Below are 13620 nucleotides of genomic sequence, written 5' to 3'. Positions count from 1 at the left end.
GCTGACTGAAGAAATCTACTCATATAAAACAGAAAATGTAACCTTTACCTCGGTGGCATACCACAGTTTCACCTTAACATTACACCATGCAGTCTGAGATTATTAAAGCTATATAACAACATCCTACCTTTTCCCAGCAACAAGAGATATGTCTTATGTAGAGAAATTGGGAGCCTATCTAAATGAAGGAAGCTAGTGATTTGAACAACTATGAAGAGACTATCTTTCAATTGTCTGATGCAGAATCAGACTCCTTATCCATTAGGCCACACAGTCTATGATTATTAAATCTACATAACAATGTCCTAACTTTTCCAGGCAACAAGAGACATGTCTTATTTAGGGAAATCAGGAACCTGTCTAAATAAGTAAAGCTAGTGAAATTGAACGACCATGAAGGAACTCGAAACCTCAATCTTCTGATTCGAAGTCCGACATCTTATCCATTAGGCCACTCAGTCTAATTCTACACAGTGCCTTCGGAAACTATTCAGACCCCTTGACTTTTTCCACATTTTGTTCCGGTACAGCGTTATTCTAGAGTTGATTAAATAGTTTTCTCCCCTCATCAACCTACACACAATACCCCATAACGACAAAGCAAAAATGGTTTCTAGAAATGGTTGCAAATTTAGTAAACATAAAAAATGGAAATATTTCATTGACATAAGTATTCAGACCCTTTACTCAGTACTTTGTTGAAGCACCTTTGGCAGCGATAACAGCTTAGAATCTTCTTGGGTATGATGCTACAAGCTTGGCCCACTTGTATTTGGGGAGTTTCTCCCAATCTTCTCTGCAGATCCTCTCAAGCTCTGTCAGGTTGGATGGGGAGTGTTGCTCCACAGCTATTTTCGATTGGGTTCATGTCTGGGCTCTGGCTGGGCCACTCAAAGACATTTAGAGACTTGTCCCGAAGCCATTCCTGTGTTGTCTTGGCTGTGTGCTTAGGGTAGTTGTCCTGTTGAAGGTGAACCTTTGCCCCAGTCTGAGGTCCTGAGCTTTTTTAAAAGTTTTTTAAAAAGTTTTTAATCAAGGATCTCTCTGTACTTTGTGCCGTTCATCTTTGCCTCAATCCTGACTCGTCTCCTGCTGCTGAAAAACATCTCTACAGCATGATGCTGCCACCACCATGCTTCACCATAGGGACGGTGCCAGGTTTCCTCCAGACGTCAACTTGGCCAGGCGGCCAGCTTGGCTTGATGGTTCCAAACTTCTTCCATTTAAGAATGATGGAGGCCACTGTGTTCTTGGGAACCTTCAATGCTGCAGACATTTTTTGGTACTCTTCCCCAGATCTCTACGGACAATTCCTTCAACCTCATGGCTTGGGTTTTGCTCTGACATGCACTGTGTCTTTCCAAATCATGCCAATCAATTAAATTTACCACAGGTTGACATTGTAGATGATGAATGGAAACAGGATGCACCTGAGCTCAATTTTGAGTCTCATACTTATGTAAATATGTTTATTTTTATTTTTTACTTTTAATACATTTGCACAATGTCTTAAAACCGGTTGTCACTTTGTCATTATGGTGTATCGTGTGTAGATTGATAAGGGAAAAATTTAACTTAATCCATTTTAGAATAAGACTGTAACGTAACAAATTGTAGAAAAAGTCAAGGGGTTTGAATACTTTCCAAATGCACTGTAACTTCCTACAATAATACACATTTTTCCATGGGGCAAAGAGAAAAAGTAGCAGTATTATAGCTAATATCATGATATTCTACACATTTTGCAATGAGGCTGAGAGAATTTAGCATTTTTAAAGCTAATTTCTAGCAATTCTGCACATATTGCCATGGGACAGAGAAAAGGTAGCAGGTTTACAGCTAATTTCCTCTCATTCTAAACATTTTTGCCATGCCTTATGACGTGTTCATATGCTATCTGGAGGGGGAGGGGACCTCTAGGGGGCCCCCCCTCCAAAAATAAATATATACACTCAGTGGCCAGTTTATTACGTACATCACCCCATTCTCCTACAGACACTGAGTCACGTGGCCTTGGCTTGCTATATAAAACAGGCAGAGAGGCATTGAGGCATTCTGTTACTGTTCGATTGAACGTTAGAATGGGCTAAATGTGTGACCTAAGCAACTTTGAGCGTGATCACCGGTGCCAGGCGCGTTGGTTCTAATATCTCAGAAACGGCCCACCTCCTGGGCTTTTCACACACGAGAGTGTCTAGGGTTTATAGGGAATGGTGCAACAAACAAAAAATATCCAGTCAGTGGCAGTCCTGTGAGTGAAAAAAATCTCATTGATGAGAGGTCGAAGGAGAATAGCAAGAATCGTGCAAGCTAAGAGACGGGCCACAAACAGGCAAATAACGGAGCAATACAAAAGTGGTGTGCAGAATGGCATCTCGGAACGCACAACTTGTCGGTCCTTGTCACGGATGGAATATTGCAGCAGAAGACAACCACACCAGGCTCCACTCCTATCAGCTAAAATAAGTGTCTCCAGTGGGCACCCGATCACCAGAACTGGACAATTGAGGAGTGGAAAAACATTGCCTGGTCCAACGAATCCCGGTTCCTGTTGCGTCATACTCATGGCAGAGTCAGGATTTGGCATAAGCAGCATGAGTCCATGGCCCCATCTTGCCTGGTGTCAATGGTACATGATGGTGGCGGTAGTGTAATGGTGTGGGGAATGTTTTCCTGGGACATGTTAGGTCCCTTGATACGAATTGAAAAATGTTTCTATGACCCGAAGACTTCAGGCTGTTTTGGAGGCAAAGGGGGATCTGACCCGGTGCAAGATGGGTGTACATAATAAACTGGCCATATATACAGTGGCTTGTGAAAGTGTTCACCCCCTTGCATTTTTCTTATTTTGTTGCCTTACAACCTGGAATTAAAATAGACTTTTGGGGGTGTTTGTATCACTTGATTTACACAATATGCCTACCACTTTGAAAATGCAAAATATTTTTTATTGTGTAACAAACAAGAAATAAGACAAAAAACAGAAAACTTGGGCCCCCCCCCCCAAAGTCAATCATTTGTAGAGCCACCTTTGTAGCAATTACAGCTGCAAGTATCTTGGGGTATGTCTCTATAAGCTTGGCACATCTAGCCACTGGGATTCTTGCCCATTTTTCAAGGCAAAACTGCTCCAGCTCCTTCAAGTTGGATAGGTTCCGCTGGTGTACAGCAATCTTTAAGTCATACCGCAGATTCTCAATTTGATTGAGGTCTAGGCTAAGACTAGGCCATTCCAAGACATTTAAATGTTTCCCCTTAAACCACTCAAATGTTGCTTTACCAGTATGCTTAGGGTCATTGTCCTGCTGGAAGGTAAACCTCCATCCCAGTCTCAAATCTCTTGAAGACTGAAAGAGGTTTCCCTCAAGAATTTCCCTGTATTTAGCTCAATCCATCATTCCTTCAGTTCTGACCAGTTTCCCAGTCCCTGCCGATGAAAAACATACCCACAGCATGATGCTACCACCACCATGCTTCACTGTGGGGATGTAGTTCTCTTGGTGATGAGAGGTGTTGGGTTTGTTCCTTGATGGCCAAAAAAGACAGGAATGTCAGTGATCTGCCATGGCCAGCGAAGAGCCCGGATCTCAATCCCGTTGAGCACGTCTGGGACCTGTTGGATAGGAGGGCCATTCCCCCCAGAAATGTCCGGGAACTTGCAGGAGGAAGAGTGGGGTAACATCTCACAGCAAGAACTGGCAAATATGGTGCAGTCCATGAGAAGGAGATGAACTGCAGTACTTAATGAAGCTGGTGGCCACACCAGATACTGACTGTTACTTTTGATTTTGACCCCCCTTGTTCAGGGACACATTATTCCATTTCTGTTAGTCACAGGTCTGTAAAACGTGTTCAGTTTATATCTCAGTTGTTGAATCTTGTTATGTTCATACAATTATTTACACATTTTCAGTTGGCTGTAAATAAAGGCAGTTGACAGTGAGAGGACACTTATTTTTTGGCTGAGTTTATATATATATGTATATATATATATACATTTGAAGTCAGAAGTTTCAATACACTTAGGTTAGAGTCATTAAAACTATTTTTTTAACCACTACACAAATTTTTTGTTAAACTATAGTTTTGGCAAGTCGGTTAGGACATCTACTACGTGTATGACACAAGTCATTTTTCCAACAATTGTTTACAGACAGATTATTTCACTTATAATTCACTGTATCACAATTCCAGTGGGTAAGAAGTTTACATACACTAAGTTGACTGTGCCTTTACAGTTGGAAATGTCCAGAAAATGATGTTATGGCTTTAGAAGCTTCTGATAGGCTAATTGATATCATTTGAGTCAATTGGAGGTGTACCTGTAGATGTATTTCAAGGCCTACCTTCAAACTCAGTGCCTCTTTGCTTGACATCATGGGAAAATCAAAAGAAATCAGCCAAGACCTCCTTGGGAGCAATTCCCAAATGCCTGAAGGTACCACGTTCATCTGTACAAACAATAGTACGCAAGTATAAACACCATGGGACCCCGCAGCTGTCATACAGGAAGGAGACGCGTTCCGTTTTGGTGCGAAAAGTGCAAATCAATCCCAGAACAACAGCAAAGGACCTTGTGAAGATGCTGGAGGAAACAGGTACAAACGTATCTATATCCACAGTAAAACGAGTGCTATATCAACATAACCTGAAAGGCCACTGAGCAAGGAAGAAGCCACTGCTCCAAAACCGCCTTAAAAAAGCCAGGGGGGTGGGGGGGCTTTGCTGCAGTAGGGACTGGTGCACTTCACAAAATAGATGGCATCATGAGCCAGAACAATTATGTGGATATATTGAAGCAACATTCAAGAAATCATTCAGGAAGTTAAAGCTTGGTCGCAAATGGGTCTTCCATATGGACAATGACCCCAAACATACATCCAAAGTTGTGGCAATATGGCTTAAGGACAACAAAGTCAAGGTATTGGAGTGGCCATCACAAAGCCCTGACCTCAATCTTATAGAAAATTTGTGGGCAGAACTGAAAAAGGGTGTGCGAGCAAGGAGGCCTACAATCCTGACTCAGTTACACCAGCTCTGTCAGGAGGAATGGGCCAAAATTCATCCAACTTATTGAGGGAAGCTTGTGGAAGGCTTCCTGAAACATTTGACCCAAGTTAAATAATTTAAAGGCAATGCTACCAAATACTAATTGAGTGTATGGACACTTCTGACCCACTGGGAATGTGATGAAAGAAATAAAAGCTGAAATAAATAATTCTCGCTGCTATTATTCTGACATTTCACATTCTTAAAATATAGTGGTGATCCTGGCTGACCTAAGAAAGGGAATTTTTACTAGGATTAAATATCAGGAATTGTGAAAAACTGAGTTTAAATGTATTTGGCTAAGGTTTATGTAAACTTCTGACTTCAACTGTATATATATATTTATATACAGTACCAGTCTAGAGTTTGGACACACCTACTCATTCATGGCTTTTTCTTTACATTTACTATTTTCTACATTGTAGAATAATAGTAAAGACATCAAAACTATTAAATAACACATATGGAATCATATAGTGTTAAAAAAATCTAAATATATATATTTAAGATTATTTGGTAAAAGTCCATATAATGGCAAGAACATCTCAGATAAACGACAGTCCATCATTACTTTAAGACATGAAGGTCAGTCAATTCGGAACATTTCAAGAACTTTGAAAGTTTCTTCAAGTGCAGTCGCGAAAACCATCAAGCGCTATGAAACTGGCTCTCATGAGGACCAACACAGGAAATGAAGACCCAGAGTTGTCTCTGCTGCAGAGGACAAGTTGATTAGAGTTACCAGCCTCAGAAATTGCAGCCCAAATAAATGCTTCACAGAGTTCAAGTAACAGACACATCTCAACATCAACTGTTCAGAGGAGACTGAGTGAATCAGGCCTTCATGGTCAAATTTCTATAAACTATTAATGGCCACCAATAACAAACACGAGCAATGGACATTTGACCGGTGGAAATCTGTCCTTTGGTCCAAATGAGTCCAAATGTTTTTATTTTTGGTTCCAACCGTCGTGTCTTTGTGAGACGCAGAGTAGGTGAACGGAAGATCTCTCCATGTGTAGTTCCCATTGTGAAGCATGGAGGAAGAGGTGTTATGGTTTGGGGGTGCTTTGCTGGTGACACTGTCAGTGATTTATCTAGAATTCAAGTCACACATTACCAGCATGGCTACCACAGCATTCTGCCATGATATGCCATCCCATCTGGTTTGCGCTTAGTGGGACTATCATTTGTTTTTCAACAGGACAATGACCCAAAACACGCGGGTGCTGCGGTGGTGTATGTAACAACAGTGCTTTTTACCGGTTTCTGGTCAGACTTTAAAAACTGGTCTTGTCGTAGAACATGCATACCTCAGGTTGAGTCCTTGCTTGAGTCATGCAAATACTTATCCAGTGATGAAATAAGATTATTGCATTGCTCAATGTACTGTATATATTGTAGCTATTTCTATTATTATATGAAGTCTTTTTGCCCTTTTTGTAAAGGAACAGGGATTTGTATGCTTTGTTCTTCTAATTAACTGAAGTAAATAACATTGAACTTGAGATCTTGCCAAGACCCCTGGTTCTTTCCAATACACAGTGGTGTAAAGTACTTAAGTATAAATACTATAAAGTACTACTTAAGTTTTTTGGGGGTGGTATCTGTACTTTACTTTACTATTTATATTTTTTGACAACTTTTACTTTTATTTCACTACATTCCGAAAGAAAATAATGTACTTTTTTCTCCATACATTTTGTCTGACACCCAGTTATATTTTGAATGCTTTGCAGGACAGGAAAATTGTCAAATTCACGCACTTATCAAGATAACATCCCTGGTCATCCCTATTGCCTCTGATCTGGCAGACTCACTAAACACAAATGCTTTGTTTGTCAATTATATCTGAGTGTTGGTGTGCGCCCCTGGCTATCCATTACTTACCTTTTGAGCATTTTAAGCTCATTTCCTGCATGCCTTCTCCATTTAGAACAAAGAGTAAGCAAAATTGCCCACAGTCATCAAGCTTGGTAAGATATCATTATTAAATATGTTTAAGTGATTAACAAGAAGGTAATTCAATAATAAATATTGTGTTTCACCTTTAACCAATAGTTTAACAAATGAACAACTCTTGAAAAAAAGAGACATCCTCTATATCAAATTTCAGCCAGTATGACCAGCCAGCCCGAGCTGCCTGCACGCCCGACCCCCACCAGTCTAGTCAAAAACTAAACACTCTCCCAACACAATTTCCTCCCTAGTTCACACATTACATTTTTTGGGGGGTTCCCAAGGGAAAGGTATGGAAACAAAAAACAAAACAAAAAACCCCACATACACCTCAAAAATACATTAACACACAGAAACAGCGAATCCTCCATATAATTAATCTCATAGGACTAATAGAACTGTAGAGCTCTTTTTACTTGCACAAAATATAGCTGGGTCACCCAGTCCTGTCCCTAGGGGTCCACCACCCTGCAGCGCCCCAACACACCTCACTCAGCTTTAGGATCTTAGTGGAACATTCATTATTGGTTCGGGTGTTTTATGCCAAGGCCAGAGTGACAACCCACAGGACGACAGACCACCAGGGCCAGGACTGAGTAGCCCAGCAGCTAGGGATTGCCTAAGTAGGTATATCCCATGACATGGGCATGTTTTCAATACAGACGCCTTTTGTTGTACCGTATTCCATATAAGGCATCCAGACTTTAGGAAAGTTGCCCAGTATACCCTTAATCTTGTAATAAATCAAATCTAGTGATACATGACTTGACATTGTGGGAGGATAACCAACCTTCCATTTAATGGGAATGCATTTCTTAGCCGCTATAAATGCTTGGTTAGACAGTTTCTTCAGATAACAGTCTCCAGTATCAACATTTCCAAGCAAACAAAAACAGGTAGAAGGGTGAATCTGTAGACATGCTGAGACAAAAGAACACAGTCTTTTCTCGAATTCAGCCAGCCTTTACAAGACCATAACATATGCAAATATGTCCTCTTTTGTGTTTTACACCTCCAGCAGGGGAATTACATGTCTGAGTGCATGTAACTCAGTTTCATTGACATATTTTATGTTCTATGGATGGCCTTAAACTGCAGTCATTTATGTCTGAGATGATATGAACATGACTCAAACATATCTGTAGCCATTCATCATCAATAATAGCTTCTTCCAAGTCTTCCTCACATTTTTGTTTTACATGTTTTGTGTCATCAACCCTTAATACAGTTTGTAAATCAACTTTGGAGGTTTGCCAGAGTGCCTTAAAATAGCATCTGGCTTGTCCAGTGTTCCAAAAAAATAACAGCTAACGTTAGCCAACTTTTGTCCAGCTCTCTCTCGAACGGTACATCAACTGGCGAAAGCTAGCCAAGTTAATTTACTTCTGAAACGGGACAAAACAAAGGCCACAAAACATTTCCAAACAAACAACAGCTGTTAAATAGTAATAATAGCTATCTGACAGATAACTAGAGGTTAGAGCTGACCTGCTTGTGGTAGCTACTGTGCTAGCTTGTCACACCCAGATCTGTTTCATCTGTCTTTGTGCTTGTCTCCACCCCCATCCAGGTGTCAACCACCTTCCTCATTATCCCCAGTGTATTTGTACCTGTGTTCTCTGTTTGTCTGTTGCCAGTTTGTCTTGTCTTGTCAGGTCTTACCAGAGTGTTTTCCCGTCTCCCTCCTTTCTCAAATTCTGTTCCCTCGTTACCCCGGTTCTGACTATTCTGCCTGCCTGCCGCTCTGTACCAGCCTGACTCTGACCCGTTTACGAACCTCTGCCTGTCCTGACCACGAGCCTGCCTGCTATTCAGTACCTTTGTCTCTGCCCTGGATTACGGACCTCTGCCTGCCTCTTTTGCCTGCCCCCTGTTTTGGTCAATACATATTTGTGACTCTAGTTGTCTGCATCTGGGTCTTATCCTGAGTTCTGATATAGCTAGCGTAGCTTATTCATTCACCTCAGTCGAGAGGGGATGAAACATTAGCTAATGTTACATATCAGCAGTGGTGGAAAAAGTACTCAATTGTCACACTTGAGTAAAAGTAAAGATACATTAACCGAAAGGTTGCTAGATGAAATCCCCGAGCTGACATGGTAAAAATCTGTCGTTCTATCCCTGAACAATGGCAGTTAACCCACTGTACCTAGGCCGTCATTGTAAATAAGAATTTGTTGTTAACTGACTTGCCTAGTTAAATAAAGGTTACATTTAAAAAAAATAAACTGTAAAAGTGCAAGTTACCCAGTAAATACTACTTGAGTGAAAGTCTAAAAGTATCTGGTTTTAAATGTACTTAAGTACAGTGGTAGGAAAAATATTATATTTTTCCTACTTGAGTAAAAGTACAAAGTAAAAGTAAATGCTATACATCAAAGCAAACTAGACGGCACTATTTTCATATTGTTTTTAATTACGGACAGAAAGGGGCACACTCCAACACTCAGACATAATTTCCAAACACAGTAGTTGTGTTTTGTGAGTCCACCAGATCAGAGGCAGTAGGAATGAGTGTTATATTGATAGGGGCAATAATTCTGTCCTGCTTGAGCATTCTAAATGTAATGAGTACTTTTGTGTGTCAGGGAAAATGTAATGATAAAAAGTACATTATTCTCTTTAGGAATCTAGTGGAGTAAAAGTAAAAGTTGTCAAAAATATAAACAGTAAAGTAAGTGATACATAAAAGTATTTTTACTTTAGTACTTTACACTACTGCATATCAGTCACAATGCTAGCTCAGCACTGCGAGTAAACACTAGTTTTTTGGGGTCTGTACTTTACTTTACTTTACTGTTTATATTTTTGACAACTTTTACTTTTACTCCACTAGATTCCTAAAGAGAATAATGTACTTTTTATCATTACATCTACACCTGTTGTATCTGGCGCATGTAACAAGTAAAACTTGATTTTATTTTTTTGAAGGGGAAGGATTTTTTAAAGAAGGATTTTTAAGTCTTGAGACAATGGAGATATGGATTGTGTATGTGTGCCATTCAGAGGGTGAATGGCAAGACAAAAGATTGAAGTGCCTTTGAACGGTGTGTGGTAGTAGTAGGTGCCGGGCGAGATGGTTTCAAGAACTGCATTGCTGCTGGATTTATATATATATATATCACAAACCCTTGAGGTGCCTTATTGCTGTTACCAACGTAATTCGAGCAGTAAAAATACATGTTTCGTCATACCCGTGGTATACGGTCTGATATACCACTGTTGTCAGCCAATCAGCATTCAGGGCTCGACCCACTCAGTTTATAATGGTGTGTATAAACCAGTGGAGGCTGCTGAGGGGAGGACGGCTCATAATTATGGCTGGAACTGATTCTGCTCCAGCCATTACAACGAGCCCGTTCACCCCAATTAAGGTGCTACCAACCTCTTGTACAGACAGTATGGACAGTATATGAATAGAAAAGGTGTGTACAGCAGTAGTTATATAGGGAGGCTGAGGTCCTTGATGATCTTCTTGGCCTTCCTGTGACACCGGGTGCTGTAGATGTCCTGGAGGGCATGCAGTGTGCTAGTACATTATGTTCCTGGGAGAGTACATTATGTACATTATGTACATTATGTTCCTTCTTCACCGACTCACACGAGAAGTGCTTTGTGTGTGTTTAGAGTGAGACAAAGGGGGCAGAGGGGGTTCCCATTCCCTGCATGTGGAGTTTGATTACATTGTGAGAACATGTGCACACCCAGCAAAAATAGTTCTCAGCAGTGCATGCTTTTTGGGCTGTGCTCCTTCAGAGGCACACTGGTCCAGATTCCAAGACAGCTAGCTGTCTCTAAATGGGTGAAAGGTTAAAGCCGTAAACAAAATGCTCTCTGCTAGGAAAGGCAAAGGCTGTTTAAACAGTATAAATGGAAGTATAGGCCTGTATGATGAATTGGACGAATGGAAACTCAGTCAACAGAAGCGTCTGATGTGACTGGACCCCTCTGTGTGCCAATAGGACTCCACACTTCAATTGGAGGCCAACAGCATATTCGTAATAAAGTATGAAATCCTCTGCACTATTATCAATCATAATGCATCGCTATCTGATGACTCAGGAAACAACAAAGCATGACCTGAAAACCATTTGGGCTCTATTTCAACTAAGTGCAAAATGCAGTTGACTTGACTCATAAATCCACACCATTTTTATAGGCCGTTTTGAAAATATCCTCTGTAGTCAAAACACTTCAATTGGCTTTGGGAATAAATTAACATCATGATATGGTGGAGGTTAAAACCAGTTTGAAGACCTGGATGTACAGTATGTGATACTTCCAGGTTGTTATTGTAAAATATGTGTCCTCAATAAGTCCTACGTGTGTACTCAATAACCTGCTAATGTACTGATACACATGTGTGTTCTACTAATGTGTACTCAATAACCTACTAATGTACTGATACACATGTGTGTTCTACTAATGTGTACTCAATAACCTACTAATGTACTGACACAGATGTGTGTTCTACTAATGTGTACTCAATAACCTGCTAATGTACTGATACACATGTGTGTTCTACTAATGTGTACTCAATAACCTACTAATGTACTGATACACATGTGTGTTCTACTAATGTGTACTCAATAACCTACTAATGTACTGATACACATGTGTGTTCTACTAATGTGTACTCAATAACCTACTAATGTACTGATACACATGTGTGTTCTACTAATGTGTACTCAATAACCTACTAATGTACTGACACAGATGTGTGTTCTACTAATGTGTACTCAATAACCTGCTAATGTACTGATACACATGTGTGTTCTACTAATGTGTACTCAATAACCTACTAATGTACTGCTACAGATGTGTGTTCTACTAATGTGTACTTAATAAGCTACTAAAGGCAATGTAAACCCACTACACTAAAGTCTGAGTGGTTGCTTCTAGCATACATAAAGTCATAAAAGGACAGCGATATGGCTAGCACAACAGGAATACAGTACACCATGAATGTGTACATGTACATTCTCATGGACAGTAAACAGAGAGCAACCGCTCTGTTAGATCAGTGATGAATCATTACGCGATGACCAGTTGGTTATCCTGAATACAATGAACTGTCAAGCTAACACCTCTTAGATGAGCTGATAATAAGGGCTTACCAATCAATAGAGCTCTCACAAAGCCTCCATGAGGGTTCCTTGGAGGCATATAGGACTGAAAACATGACCCGGGGGTCACTCAATTAGAGCATAGGGATCAGGCACAGGCCATGTCATCATCCCTGACCATCTCCATTACATAACCACATGGCCCGAGCTCACTGTAAGTGGTCATTTAAGACAAAGTAAAAACCTAATCAAATAAAATGAAAAATGTAATTGGTTAATGAGGGGCAGACATTTCTTAACCTTGCAAAGCTGCCTGATCCTGCAAGCTTACATGAACGTTGGTGCACTGATATCTGCAAGAATTAGTCTGGTATTTACGAAGGCTAATCATTTCTAGCTCTGAAACTTTTGTCTATTTTGTTTTTCAATTGTTTCCCCTCTCACCCTTCACAGCCCCAATGACTTATGTTCTCCTTTTTGTGGTCATCTGACATAGAAAATATGTTATTATGCTCTGACCTGCATGTGCATTGATTGCAAGGAGCATGCGTAAACAATACTGAGGAGGAACAGAGCGACGTCACACATCCTCATGATAATAGCAGTCTGTTGGGAACAGGAGGCACGCTCCAGAAACATTGTTCCTGGATAATCATCCCCTTAGCCTCCACCTGCATGCTAATGTGTACTCTGGCTGAACCCAGACCCTTGACCTTGTGTGGTCAGAAGGAGGTTGAAGGTCATCCTGAGAGTGCGTTAAAAAAGTGATTAGGGCACTAATGGAGTCTGGGCACTTAAGAGTATCTGGTCCTCAATAATGGAAGTAATCCCAAACCCCAAGGTCAGGCCTAGTGTCCACTGAAAATCAACGAACCCCATCACAGACTGGTTCCACTGGACATGAAACCATTACAGACATAAAAGGCTCCACACAACAGAGAACAAATACTTCACACTAATCTAACACTAACAATGGGTAACGGGTTGGCAGTAAATCTGAAACCGCATATCAAAGCTACAGTTGAAGTCGGAAGTTTAAATACACCTTAGCCAAATACATTTAAACTCAGTTTCTCACAATTCCTGACATTTAATCCTAGTAGAAATTCCATGTCTTAGGTAAGTTAGGATCAGTACTTCATTTTAAGAATGTGAAAAGTCCGAATAATAGTAGAGAGAATGATTTATTTCAGCTTTTATTTATTTCATCACATTCCCAGTGGGTCAGAAGTTTACATACACACACTTAGTATTTGGTAGCATTGCCTTTAAATTGTTTAACTTGTGTCAAATGTTTCGGGTAGCCTTCCACAAGCTTCTAACAATAAGTTGGGTGAATTTTGGCCCATTCCTCCTGACAGAGCTGAAGTAACTGAGTCAGGTTTGTAGGCCTCCTTGCTTGCACACCCTTTTTCAGTTCTGCCCACAAATTCTCTATAGGATTGAGGTCAGGGCTTTGTGATGGCCTCTCCAATACCTTGAATTTGTTGCCATTTTGCCACAACTTTGTAAGTATGCTTGGGGTCGTTGTCCATTTGGAAGACCC

This window comes from Oncorhynchus keta, chromosome 29 (assembly GCF_023373465.1).
Source record: "Oncorhynchus keta strain PuntledgeMale-10-30-2019 chromosome 29, Oket_V2, whole genome shotgun sequence".
In the NCBI taxonomy this organism is placed as follows: domain Eukaryota; kingdom Metazoa; phylum Chordata; class Actinopteri; order Salmoniformes; family Salmonidae; genus Oncorhynchus; species Oncorhynchus keta.
The sequence above is the reverse complement of the archived record's forward strand: the minus strand, read 5'-3'. Positions refer to the sequence as shown.